General features: G+C 37.8%; 1 long non-coding RNA gene across 1 annotated transcript in view; it reads right to left on the reverse strand.

Moving 5' to 3' along the window:
* Positions 1 to 2,704: 2,704 nt before the first annotated feature.
* The window catches only part of LOC140595440 (uncharacterized), a 38,764-nt gene continuing 28,002 nt past the window's right edge, over positions 2,705 to 13,466 (reverse strand). The window contains exon 2 of the long non-coding RNA XR_011997038.1: positions 2,705 to 3,109. This is a non-coding gene — a long non-coding RNA (uncharacterized lncRNA). The remainder of the gene's footprint in view (positions 3,110 to 13,466) is intronic.

Consider the following 13,466-nt stretch of genomic DNA (forward strand, 5'->3'; position numbering starts at 1 on the left):
AGTTTCTAGCACTATTTTCCCAAGAACTGACAAAGTTGGAGGAGATAGGGATTAGCTTGAGGTTTCCTGTTTGCCATTGAGATCCTTCTCTCTCTCTCTCTCTCTCTCTCTCTCTCTCTCTCTTTTGGTTATTTTTTAGTGCTAACATCCTTAGAATGGGAGTCAATACAGAATATAGATAGCCTGGGAAATTGTCAGTATTGCAGGATCGATTTATGTCAAAGAGACAGGCTGGTACCTTGCACTTGCCTTTCAGTGTGACATCGGAATTCGCTATTCACTGTAGCCCTTGAGTCCTGGCATGGAGAAAAACCATGAAAAAAAACCCATCAGGTTTTTTTCCTAGAAAAGACGCAGAACAGTCTAGAATATCAGAAATCACCATCCTGCTGGTGGAGCCATGGCTATGTGGCAACATGGGGGCCAATGATAGAGGTTATGTAGAGTCTCTGGGGTATAATCAAACATGTATGTATGTATGTATGTATGTATGTATGTATGTATGTATTCATTTATTTATTATGTTTGAAAACATGGAAAAAAGAGGTGTTTTTTTTTCAAGAAGAGGAAGTTGATATCTGAGTTAATTTGGGGGATGGATTGGAAAACTGGCAAAGCAGGTGTTCAGATAATGATTCCACTCAGAAGAGGAGTATAATAACAACACAGGAACATAAAGATATCTGAGATTAAGTTTAAGCAATTAAACTTTTTAATTATTTGAGCAAATAATTGACCTATTTCACTGTAAAACGAAACTTTTGAAGTACCGTTGAATGTTGTGCAGATGCCAATAGTCTTTTTTTTTTTTTCCTTTTTGCATCAGTGGTGCATGTCACCTTCCTGCAAGGCAACCAGTTTGCAGATCTGGCCAGAGGGAAAATTACTGGGCAACAGAATGAAAAGGAGGCATAAGTCAGCCCAGCTCTCTGAACCCTAGAAAAGGCAACTTCCCTCCAGCTCATGAAAGAGGACGATTGTGCTCAGTACCACTTATCCGTTGCCAACAATCTGGTAAACCCTCTATTCAGTGCTACACCAAGGCTATAGCAAGGTGACCCAGAGTTTCGGACTGAGGTCAGGGAAGGGTCGCTGCCTGAAAAATGGAACTAGTCAAAAGGAAAGAATCCTAGGAATGGGTGAGGTTAGTCACCCACAAAAGTAGCCCAATCCAAGAAATGGCATAGAAAAGCATTTTTTATGGAATTTAAAGTTCTAACTCTTTTAAGTTATTCTTCTGGCCCTTGCAAGCTGGTACGAGAATGTTCTGAAGTATGCTCACAGGAATCAGCGTTTGGTCCCTAAAATTCCTACAGACTTCCTTCATTCCTTCAATTCTGCTTTTCTATTTATTCAATTCCCTCCTCCCTTTTTTTTCCCTTTCCAACCCCACCACCTCAAGCTTTGAAACTGAAGACTAGACACTAGGTATGCAGATACCGTCCCCCCCTCTGAAACCCTCTTGGAAGCTTGTCAGCTTTCCCTTTCCAGCACCTTCCCGGTGCCTCCCTATGAAGGCAATGTCAAAAACGTGCCCACGTGATGACATACGTTGCTCATGGCATGCCATGAGTACCCATTTTAAATAAGCCCTTTTGGGGCACCTGGGTGGCTTAGTGGTTGAGTGTTTGCCTTCGGCAGAGGTCATGATCCCGGGGTCCTGGGATTGAGTCCCACATTGGTCTCCCTACAGGGAGCCTGCTTCTCCCTCTGCCTGTGTCTCTGCTTCTCTCTGTGTCTCTCATGAATAAATAAATAAATAAATAATAAATAAATAAATAAATAAATAAATAAATAAGCCCTTTCAATGTAAAAGGAACCTTAATGTTTGGAATATTGTCCTTCCAGAGTTTTCCTTACCTCACATGATGCCTATGAGTGCTTACAGGGTGCCTGTTAGGAGCCGAGGCTGAAAGGATCAAGGAACATGGGCTTAGGGTTACTTATTTTCACGTTGAGAAAAAAAAGGACATTTCTTCCCCCGGATGGCAAAATGAGAACATTTTACAAATAAACCCATAAGTAAAACTGTATCCGTTTAAAGATGTGAAAAGACTAAGTGTACTTTGAAAGGGAGTTTTATTTTAAAGAGGTAGCCGGAGGCTGATATGCATAAATAAAATGTTTACTATTCATCTGCTTGTTTTTTCTAAGAAATCTCCAAATAATAAAGTTAGAAAGTATTTGATTACTTCTCTTCAGTGTGTAGAAGGATGGAGAGAGAAATTTCAAGTTCTTTTTGTTTTATATTTGTTGTCAAGAATTCATATAAGAAAGTCAATTTTATACGAAATAATTTCACAAAATTACTTTTAAGAGAGTCAATTCCCATAGATCAGTTTCAGTAGGTCATATAAAATAAGTCTTTTAATATGAGCTCCTTAGTTTTATTAGTACATTATAAATTATTTATCTTGGAAAAAATACATTAAAAACAGAATTAGAATGTCTTTGGTTTATATAGCTCACAGCATTAAGTTAAAATAGTATAATACATGTTATACAGAGAGAAATGTAATTGTGGCCTAAAAGAACATTTTTGAGTCAGTTTCACATTAAACATTGAATAGAAAAGTTGACTTATCTTAAAATAAAGCAAGACACTATATCACTCTGCTACAAGCAAATGCTTCGTTTGTAAATAAGGATGAACTGACAGTGCTTGAAAGTGTAGTTCATCAAAATCACAACAAGAAACCAAATATTATGAATGTGTAAAATTCCATGTTTATTTAATATCCATTACATAGCCGGTTCATTGAAACCAGACTTTGTAAAGACAAATAACATTTCTGATGAACATAAACAATATCATATAGTTGAAATTCATCCTGTATTTTCACATGAATAAAGATGTCATTATGCAGGAGTTTCGACAATAAAGACCTTGCTGTGAATTGGCGTGGCATCTCTCAATGCTTCAAAGCAGCACCAGCCTCCATCAGCTCAAGAGGAGACATTAGTGACTGTGCGTCAGTGAGCTCTGTGATCGGCAAGTCCACACCCAAGTGTCACGGAACCTTTCCCCAATGTGTGAGTTGGTGTCCAGCGTGGTCTGTGTCATGGGTACCTTCTCAAAGGACACATCCAAAGCTCCGGATGGGTATTCCTAGGACCAAAACAAACAACAACAAAAACAAACAAAAAACAAAGCAGAAAACCTGGCAATATACAGATAATGTAAAAAGGCTCACTCTGGTCAAGGAGAAGTGTCAGTATTAATAATATGAATGATTATTATCTTTATAGTTGTTTATACTTATTGAAGTTCACTATGTGCCAAGTACTTTGTTAAGCACTTAACATTCACTATTGTATAAAATGGCCACAAGAATCCTTTAAAATAAACACTTTAGTTATCTGTGTTTTATAAATAGGGAAGCTAAGCTTGGCAGAAGTCAAGAACCTTTAATACAGTTTCACAGTAAATAGTAGAACCACAATGCCCTCTGTGGCACCATACATGGCTCAGGGGAAGACCAGTAGCTTCCAGTGGTCAGCATTGTAGAGGAGCTGATAGCTTCCTCAGAGCCATTCGTAGTAGCCCTTCTCTGCCTTGCTTTTCTCTATTCTGGAGGCTAGAAAACTAAAATTCCTAACATTTGAAAAAGACTTCTTTGTGTCTGATACTACTTTTTTCTTCCAATTTTACATTCCAAGCCACAACAGAGTTCTTTCTCCCAGGAGTAACCGTGTGATAGATTCTGACTGAAGATGTAAGTTAATGAACTGAGATGAAGTTGCTAGCTGGGTTCCCCTGAATGTCTTCTTAAAAGAGACAGATTCAGTTGCACAGCAGATCTCTAGCTAAGAGGATAGACCTCCTGTTAAGTGTTCTACACTCACACACAGAGCGAGCAAAACAATTTCTGATTCCTTCACCTCTTCGCCCTTCTTCTTTACCTATTCCAGATTATCCATCCGCACATTGGCTGATACATAAAAGAAAAAAAAGCATCCTTCTAGTGAGCCATGTGAATTTGTTACTTGTGGCTGATTATATTGATTACCTAAAACTGCTTTATAAAGATTTGAGACTTATTGGAGGCTGAGAGCAATAATCACTAATATTTGTTAAACAAAAGGATAAATGATTGAACTGTGTATCTTAATTGAGCTTGTCCTGTGCCACATTTCTACAATTAAATTCATGTTGGGTGAATTTCCTTTTATTTGAACACTCAACACTAGCACATCTGAAGTGGCTATCAGTTCTTTTTGTAAATTAAAAAATAGGATAAACCCTCTGGGCTATGTGCACAGAAAAAGTAGCTATAGCCCTGATCAGAAGGTTCCAAAGTCTAGAATTGAACTCACTATTAGGCCCAACAGAAAAGGAAAGGAGAAAACCAAGGAGAGAAAAGGAGGCATTTTTTAAAGAAGGTGAAATACTCAGATTTCTTAAAATCAGTTAAATAGGACAAAACCCACATTCAAACCCCAGTCCTCCCATTAATGATTTGAATACCATTTCCAACATTTACTGGATGTATGATATTAAGTAAGATTGCTTCACTTCTCTGAGATTCACAGTTGTTTTCAAATATAAAGTCAACATTTTACAGCCTTTCTCATAGCTTGTTTTTAGTATTAGCTGAAACAAGGAACTTAAATTGCCTGGTACTGTGTCTGACACATAGAATACAGTTAACAGATTTTAATTCTCCCACTACCCAGGTCCCTGTCACCCATCCCCTTTGACAGAAAGATGACTTCACAGATTTTTGTCTAATTTCTGAAAGTGTTTTTTCTTAATCCACAGCCCAGTCATCATACAAAGACTACATTTGGTTGAACATAGATATTAGTGAAAGAAATTCCTCCAGCTAGGATGTGAGCTTCCTGAAGGCACTAACCGTGTCTTATCAATGTTCATATTCTTCAATAATTTGAATTTCTAAAGAATTTCCAGTTATCTAAAGAGAAAATAATTTTTGAGCCCCCCCATGTTACTTTGTAATGATTCATTAATCCAAATAACTTTTCTTTGTCAAGGTGTAATCTTGTCAGAATTTACTGCTCATTAAGCACACTGCTTGAGAACCTATAAAGTAACCGTGAACAAAGGTAAACCCATATTGTCAATAATAATATAAAGGAATGAAAAACCAAAAAAATCCTATATTGGATATCCTATATGATTGTTTACTGTGAACTATTCCCTATGCTAGGCTCCGTTGGACATTATCTCTAATCCTCTCTACAACTATGCAAAATGCCATTAGCACCATATTATGAAAGGAAAACCAAGGATCAAAGACTTGACTGGCACTAACTAGTAAGTGAATTCAGAGTGCCTTAACCACAGCTTGACTTCAGATCTCTCACATTCCAATGCTTGAGCTCTTTGCACTCTGCCTACTGTATCCAGAAGATATGCAGATTAATGAATTTCTGGGAAAAAAAAACTCCAAAAACTTCAAGCATCTAGTTTGGTAGAAAACAAGGCTTTGGGACCTTAATTATTTGGATCTGTAATATCAAAATTATTTGTCACTAATAAAAACCAATAATGTCCAATATTGCTATTGTAACACACAAAGGTCTTATTTAATCTTCACAACAGTTTTGTGAGGTAGAAATTATTACCTCCTAATATGAATAGATGTTGAAATTCAGAGAGAGCAATGGCTTTTCCAGAAAACAGATATTGGAACCACACCCTGACCCCATCTCCTAGTCCAGGATTCTTTCCACAATACCACCACATTCTGCCCACCATGCTACTTTGCCTGAATTTCAGTGAAAAAAGGGACCAAAGAAGGTATGGTGACATGGAATAAACACCATCTTTGGCCCTGTTGCCTTCTATTATCTAAGATGCTTTCTGCTAAACAAGGCTTTTATGTTTTATTTTTTTCTTCCACCAGGGTGTCTTCTGAGAAGGCATTCTGATACAGTATGGATTCAATAGAGCAAGTCTTCCCACTGAGCGTGGCTAGGCAAGTATTAAAGTGATTTTCTGAAGGTCTTTAGTTCATGCTTGGTTTTCAGTATGTCCCTTTCCTTCTCCTTAGCATCTGTTTTCAAATGAACAGTGAGGCATCACTTTCAGGGCTAGTAGAATAGCTCTGGGATATTTAACAGGTGCTGGAACTCATATCTAGGACACCAGGTCCAAAGATATATGGTTCCCTCTTCTTCTAACCTATGACTTTAAGCAGTAAGAGCAGACCAGTATCTTTAAACTAGTATATTGTACCATAAAACCATTCTTTCCTATTTTGATTTAGAGGTGCTGGTGAGGAATCAACTAGGATTGTTACTACTGAGAACTAGCAGAGCAGTAACCATCATTCACTCTCATGACACATGGTGTGTCTCTTGTGCTTACAGAAGCAGGACAGCTGGATATAAGCAACCAGGTGAGGTAGGATAAGCATATATTCCTTTAAAAAATCTTTTTGAATTTGAGAAAGGTGGAATTAGGGCGAGCAACAGAAAGTAGCTGACAGGTAGGAGTAGCTCTGACAGAGAAGACAGATAATGACCCAAGTTTGGACTAAATTAGAATGATCAGAAAGAAAGCCCAAATGAACCAACAGCTAAACACTGGAAGGAAGAAGACTCAAAAGCAAACATATCGACCTTGAGGACCCTGGACAGTCGTGACCCTCAGAGAGCTCTGCATTCAGGTATTCTTCATTAACCTTTTGATGATCTTTTAGTGTTAAAAACATTGTCTTAAGGTATTATTAAGGAATGATGCCTGAATCAGGAAGATTCAATTACGTTTATAGATGATATTCTAGTTCCTGGAGTGGACCAAAGATGTAAAGGCATCCTTCACAAACTAGCACTTGCAATGTCTTCTATCTGCTTGTGTCATTTTATTCCTTCTTGAACCCCTCTTTACTATCGTGATATGCCATAGAAGCAAAAGTAAACACTTCTGTTTCACTCTTCTAACACATACTTATTGATTTAATTTTCACAACTAACCTCTGAGATAGGATCTATCATTATCCCATTTTACAGATGAGGAAACTACAAGTTCCTCAGGCAAGTTCCCAAAGGTCTGGCCTGTTCCCAAAGTCATGCAGGTAGTTAGTGAAACTAGGCCATCTTCTTCCAGTCCTTGCTCTTAACAGCTATGCAATAATGCCTTGCTGCATTACATATTTAATGCAGTTAAAATATTTTACAGTCTTTCAAGAATAAAATTTCAGTACAAACAGAGCTATAGGTAGTTTCCAAGTATGTAGTGGGTCCATAACTCACCTGAAAAATAAAATTGTTTTTATTAAGAAACTATGATTTAATTCCTAATCTCCTTAGTATGCAATACTTTTAGAAATAAAATATATTGTTTTACTTACATGATGATAATAATTCTTATAGAAATATGAAAATTTGGGCAGCCCAGGTGGCTCAGCGGTTTAGCGCTGCCTTCAGCCCCAGGTGTGATCCTGGAGACCCAGAATTGAGTCCCCACATTCGGCTCCTGGCATGGAGCCTGCTTCTCTCTCTGCCTCTGCCTCTCTCTCTCTCTCTCTCTCTCTCTCTCATAAATAAATAAAATCTTTTAAAAAATAAAAAAATATGAAAATTTCATGAAGTACCTAAAAATTGTAATATTTTAAATGGCTCTGTTCAAAAAGCTTAGCTGAAACTAATAGGGTATATTTAGTTTACAAATAATAAAAGACTCCTATATTCCTACCATCATTTCTGGGCACTGTAAACATTTTATTAATGAAAATGCTAGTTCAGTTGGTGGCATTTCAAACAAGGAAGCAGAGGCTGTACTTTGGAGATGAACGTATACATAATTGGAAAAGGTGATGATGAACTAAACCATATTTACACAAGCATTTGAAATAATGGCTCATGAGTCTTGTAGAATATTTTTCCCCTTTTAAAACAACCATACACTGCACCAAATTGGTTCATTTCTTGGCATCTCACTCATGCTACAAATCTTCCTGCTGGATAGGAAATCTAGTCCATATCACCACCATTTTTCAAATTAAGCTTTATCTCTCTTGCTGGGTACCTAGATGATGTAAAGTCTGAGGTTTTTCAATTTGTTTCATAATTTTTTGAAATCAGAATTCAACCAGTGGGAATCAGAATGACAAACTACTAAACTTTATGTCATGGTAGGAGAGGATGTGCATGGGAATGTGTATGCGTGTGTGTGCAGATGCATGTGAATGCACACATGCCTGTGTGTCTGGTTTATTATTGCAGTGATGACAAAAAATGGGGAATAGAGACTGGTAAATATGCTCTCTCCGGAGAAAAAATGCAAATTTAAAATGAGGTGGACTTTCTCTCTACTACATATTTATTTACCAAAGTCATAGAAAACCCAAACTCATTTCAGGTTTCTTGAAAAGTAAACCAAAAATGATTAAACATCTCTGATAAAAGTATGCCTCTATGGCTGGAATGCTAAATATCACAGATGAAAAAAAAAAAAAAAGCAACTTCCTACACTTTCAAAAAAAAAAAAAAAACCAAAAAACCTATTCTGACCAAAAATCATTTCCAGGCAATCTAGTGAGAAAGTGTGAATATATTAACCTGAAGCTTTTTCTGAAGTTTTCCTGAAAGTTGCACACCAAAAGTTTCCATCTCTCGCGTTTTTAGAGTCATGGATTTTCCAGATATATATACCTAGACATACACTGTCCAAGAAGACACCAGCATAAAGCACAATGGACTTATGGCTTTCAAAATGTGATGCAAGAACTCCTCAAATCCCATGAAAATCCTACATGTAGCTTATGGATGGTCTTTGTATTATGTAAGGTTAATTCAGTGCATATCAGTGACAATGCCCACTTTCTCTGTGCTGGCATGAGCTAATAATTTACTGACGATATACAGCAAAATTAGATATCCGCTCATTATTGCCTCATCAAAGAGAGCACTAAATCAGAGTGCCTGGGTGGCTCAGTTGGTTAGGTGTCTCACTTCAGCTGAGGTCATGATCTCAGGGTCCTGGGATGGAGGCCTGGGTAGAGCTCCCACTCAGTGGGGAATCTCCTCCCTCTCCCTCAGCCCCTCTCCCTGCTTATACTCTCTCAAATAAATAAAGTCTTTTTCAAAAAACACTAATTCTGATGAATTACTTCATGGGTATGGTTATAGTAGGAGCAGTAGGGCGTGGATTCTTTAGGTTTATCAGAGTGGTGTTAAGGATTAAAGTATTTTTCTAGTCATGTATTTAGACACTCATTTTTATAGCATCTTGAGATTTCCAGATTATTCAAGATGTGATGGTTTGCTGATCCTGAATCCAATGAGAAAAAAAGTTCATACATTCTAAAGGAAATAGGTTTCAAATGACTGTAGGTTTCCCATGGGAATTATTTCTCTTTTGAGTTTTAACCATTCCCACTGCTATAGTACCTCCCAAAAGTAAGCATGATTCATAGTCTTCACACTGCCTTTTGGCACATTAACATATTATTCAAATCTCACAATGGCAGCACCTGAAGGGCAGGAATTCTGGCCTTTTTTTCTCTCTTTCTTTTTTGTATCCCTAGCACCCAAGAATGTGCTCTATAGAGTCAGTTTGAATAAATGCATGGAGATACCTAAAGTAGATGATTTGCTGTTCAGTTATATTTGATTATCTAACTGTAAAATTACTATCATAAGGAAAGTAAAAAAAATAATCCTCATGCCTTTTTAAAAAGATTTTATTTATCTATTCATGAGAGACACGCAGAGAGAGAGGCAAAGACATAGGCAGAGGGAGGAACAGGCTCCTCACTGGGAGCTCGATGTGGGACTGGATCCTGGATCCTGGGATCACGCCCTGAGCCAGAGGCAGACACTTAACAGCTGAGCCCCCCCTCTCCCCCCCCCACTCCAGGCATCCCAATCCTCATGCTTTTAAAGAATGTACAACCACCTCATGCCATGCCAAAATGTCTCCTGATGCAAAGAATCCTTCCATGATAGCCTTACTAACCTGAATAATCATTTGTGAAAAAACACTGGTCTCCACTTTCATATCACCTCCCTGCCTCACATATATGATTCTATATGAATTTAAAAACCTCTTGATTCCAAAATTTAGACCCATTAACCTTAGATTTCACTAACCGAGTCCATGTGGTTTTATAATGGCATCTATTCTAGGGTACTCCACATCTTACAACATGCTCTTTCATGAGGACCTGTGTTTTGGAGAAAGTGACCAGTCGGTTACCATGCAGGCCTCCTTATGTCAGCTCACTTCTCTATTGGCACCTTTCTGGCCCACCAGAGTTTGTGGGGGAAGGATACTGTGAAAAGACTATTTAAGTCTGCTCATGGAAGGAATTTAAATGATGCATTGGATTAAAGTGATATCGCTATCTCAACAAATTAGACTTGTTAAAAGACTGGAGGAGAGAAAACCTTTTTGATAAACTTTGACTTCAAATTTTGAGTTTTTGAGTTATTTACCTCCTGACCTTAAAATCTCCAATGTTCCTATTTCTGCACTTCTGAATAATTGTTCCCTCTTTGTGGAATGTTTTTCCTGCCTCCTCTAGCACAGCAACTCAGTCTTCTGGGGCTATATCCAGTGTGATCTCTGTGAAATCTTTCCCAATTTTGTCTTTAAAACATGTACTTGTGATTAATTTTCCTTACAGAAATATCTTCTTGTTCAAACTCTAAGGCCTGTGTCTTACCTATTTGTCTATATAACATTGAAGAGAGTGTCTGAGTAGTACATAGTAGATACTCAGCAAACATTATGTTGAATGTAAATAATGAGTGCAACCACCTCTCGGAGATTTCAAATCCTTCTCCCTGGAATGGAATGTAGAATCAAGCCATAAAAAGGAAGTTGCCTAAAGATCTGTTATTTTTTCATTATTTTTTTTTCATTATTATTAAAGAAACTACTCTTTAAGGAGGGATGAAAGAAAGAAAACTTTCTCCTTGGGCCTTACTTGGAGAGGCCACATCTTTGTCCTTTCAAAGTGGGCAAAAAAATCAAACACATTATTATTCAGGCTATTTTAATTCTCATGAGAATTCTCTCATTAATTCAGGCTATTTTAACTCTCCTGGGCTATTTTATTATAATTATCTGCTTGTACTACTAATAAAGAAGGGAAAAACATATACAAGGTGAAGGCATCTGTCTTGACAAAAACAAATTCTAATGATTCCAAGGTCTTCAGTCTTTCCTTGATGATTATATATCTGAGGTTGTCAACATTAGAACAGGTTTTTAAGCTCCCGGTCATTTCCTCAAGCAAATATGATGAAACCAAAGGATCAAGTAACGTTTTCAATTTAAAATGTCTCACTACAAATTTTTTATTTTTTTGTGAATGAATTATTAAAGCTGCAAATGATAGTGGCTTCCTTTGAAAAAGAATTATTTAAAGCTCTCTTTAAGTGCTTAAAAGATAATAAAGAATAAGAAAATTCTTCTGTGATTGGGTAAAGGACAATTGGTATGTATGCTATTGATGAGGATGGAAAAAATCTGCCAGGTGACTTCAATTCAGCTGAATCACGTGACTTGTATTTGCTGAGCAGAAGAACCAAGAAGTAGGCCAGCTAAGAAGGACTGGCATGAAAGATTGGAAGCCCCTGGGTCAGAAACCCTGCAAGCAAGGATAAGTGGTTTTTTTTTTTTTTTTAACTGAAAAGAATCAATACGCTATACAGCTGACCAAGGTGGCTTCTCTGTCATCTAGGGTATGTCCTTTAGTTTCCCTGAGACTCAGTGCCCTCGTTTGTAAATGGGGCCTTGTAACATCCTTCATAAATGATGAGGACAAGCAGACCTGGGATATTGGGAAAGCTGAGAGAGATAATGCCGCTGGGAATTGCACTGTAGAAGAAACATTTAAATGGGAGGCTGGGTGTTGGAGCAGATTCCAGTTACGACCCAGCTATGGGATGACTTGGTGTTCGTAAGTAAATAGCTCTGGGTGTCTGATTCCTCACTGATGAAGTGGGGAGATTTTCAGGATGTATAAAACAATTGAAACTTATAAGAGCAAAGTCATAAAAATCATTTGCAGTCACATACACTAAACTGACTCAAACTGGTGTGAACTGCTAAAGAGGTATTGTGGAATCTTTACTCAGTGTTGCTTCTAGTCTACCCTCCTCCCCCTTTTCAGGGGAGATTGCAGGAGAGAAATTTGTTAAGATTGGGTACCTGAGATGAGTCCTGAATGGTGTGGCACCATGTCACCTGTTGGCAGTCTCATGAGTGAGACAAGGGGCTGTAATGATGAGTTCCAGAGTTTTGTGAGAATGGTTCACTAGTGATCTCCAATTTCAAATGGCTAACATTTTTGCTCTGCTCAGGGACTCTGCATCAGAAATGAGTCTGAAATCTTGGGAGAAAATCAAAGAGGGTGCAGCAGCATCTTCCTTCTCTGGTGAGTTATGCCCAGCAACCTCCCATACACTGATACTGTGCTGTGCATGCAATGGGGGAATGGGAATGGGATTGAGGGTGGGGGTAGGGTATGCACCTTGGAAATCCCCAGAGACTGGAAGTTCTCTAAAGGCTCTTCAGCTGGGCTCTCTGAATCAAGAACAACAATGTTAGACCCAGAGAGTGGAAATCCTCAATATGGGAGAGTATTAGTTACTTGGAAAATGTAGTGTATTTCTTTTTCCCTCATTCACAACCTGAATGTTATTTAGGCATTAAGAGAATCAGTCTAGGGGCACCTGGATGGCTCAGATCCTGGGATCCAGCTCCACATCAGCAGGGAGTCTGCTTCTCTCTCTCCCTCTGCCCTTCCCCCTGCTCATGTTCTCTCATGGTCTGTCTCAAATGAATAAACAAAACCTTGAAAATAAAATTAATATAAAAAGAATCAGCCTAATTATTTCCTATTTCAGCCCGTGGACTTTGTATTTCATTAATAGATACTAGTTATTTCTTTAGACAACCCAATTACATAGATGCTTATTAGTACCAATATTTAAGTAAAGGAAACTGAGGCAGTGCAAAGTTAAGGAATTAGTTCTCATCTGGCTAGAATTCTTAAATATATTAAATGCCTTTCTCTGTTTCATCTCTTTCCATATACAGCATAGATTTCAACACCCAATTGATTAATTAACTAGCCTGATCCTGCTACCCACCAACTCTTCTACTTCTCTGGTGGGGGGTAGGCTTCAGTTCAAGCACACAAGATGGTAAGAGGAAAGTTTTTATTTATTTATTTTTAGAAGTCAGTAGTTCAGTGATCATTCTTCTGTGATTCTCAAATTTTGTTCCCTGTGCTCTAGAATGTCTGCTCAGCTGGAGTGGCTAGAACCTTAGGAGGCCATGAGTTGTCAGTAAAAGTAGCTCCTCCGTCCCTCTCAGACCTCACCAAAATACTTTGTCAAGAATCTTTGGATTTCACAAAAGCTTCTAGATTTCTTTTCTCAAATTGTAAGTTTAATTATATTTTTAAGTTACAAGACACATAATTTCCCTTCATTTAAACCTTTTTCTAGTAGCATTTAGCTTTATATTTCAATGAAAGCCT

This window comes from Vulpes vulpes, chromosome 14, assembly GCF_048418805.1.
Source record: "Vulpes vulpes isolate BD-2025 chromosome 14, VulVul3, whole genome shotgun sequence".
NCBI lineage: Eukaryota > Metazoa > Chordata > Mammalia > Carnivora > Canidae > Vulpes > Vulpes vulpes.